Below are 719 nucleotides of genomic sequence, written 5' to 3' on the forward strand. Positions count from 1 at the left end.
TCCCGGTTGGTGCCACCAACCGGGACCAAAGGCCTTGTGCTGCCCCGCGCCGAAAAGTTTAGTCCCACCAACCGGGACCAAAGGCCTTGTGCTGCCCCGCGCCGAAAAGTTTAGTCCCACCTCGGTAGTTGATAGAGCTCGAGAGTGGTTTATAAGCGCTGCTGCGCCCACCCTCTCGAGCTCCTCTCAACTGCAGGCTTTCGGGCCTAACCGTGCAATCTATGCCTGTGGGCCTACTGGGCCTCCCGCGGGGCTGAATCCTGGCCCATGGTAGGGTTTCTAGTCGTATTCAGGCCGTGGGGGCCTAGTAGGTGGCACTTTTTTTGTTTTCTTTGTTGCTTTATTTTGTTTCTACTTACAACAAAATACTTATTGTTGCTATTTTTATTTTTTTCCAGTTTTTTGGTTTTGCTTTCTGCATTATTTATTTTTTGTTGTTTTTTTGCTTTATTTTTTAATTCTTTTTGCTTTTAGTTTTAGAAAAATTATAAACTTTCTGTTAGTGCCATTAGTTTTCAAATTTGAAAACACTTTTTTTGTTTTCTTTGTTGCTTTATTTTGTTTCTACTTACAACAAAATACTTATTGTTGCTATTTTTATTTTTTTCCAGTTTTTTGGTTTTGCTTTCTGCATTATTTATTTTTTGTTGTTTTTTTGCTTTATTTTTTAATTCTTTTTGCTTTTAGTTTTAGAAAAATTATAAACTTTCTGTTAGTGC

Source organism: Triticum dicoccoides, chromosome 6B (genome assembly GCF_002162155.2).
Source record: "Triticum dicoccoides isolate Atlit2015 ecotype Zavitan chromosome 6B, WEW_v2.0, whole genome shotgun sequence".
NCBI classification, from domain to species: domain Eukaryota; kingdom Viridiplantae; phylum Streptophyta; class Magnoliopsida; order Poales; family Poaceae; genus Triticum; species Triticum dicoccoides.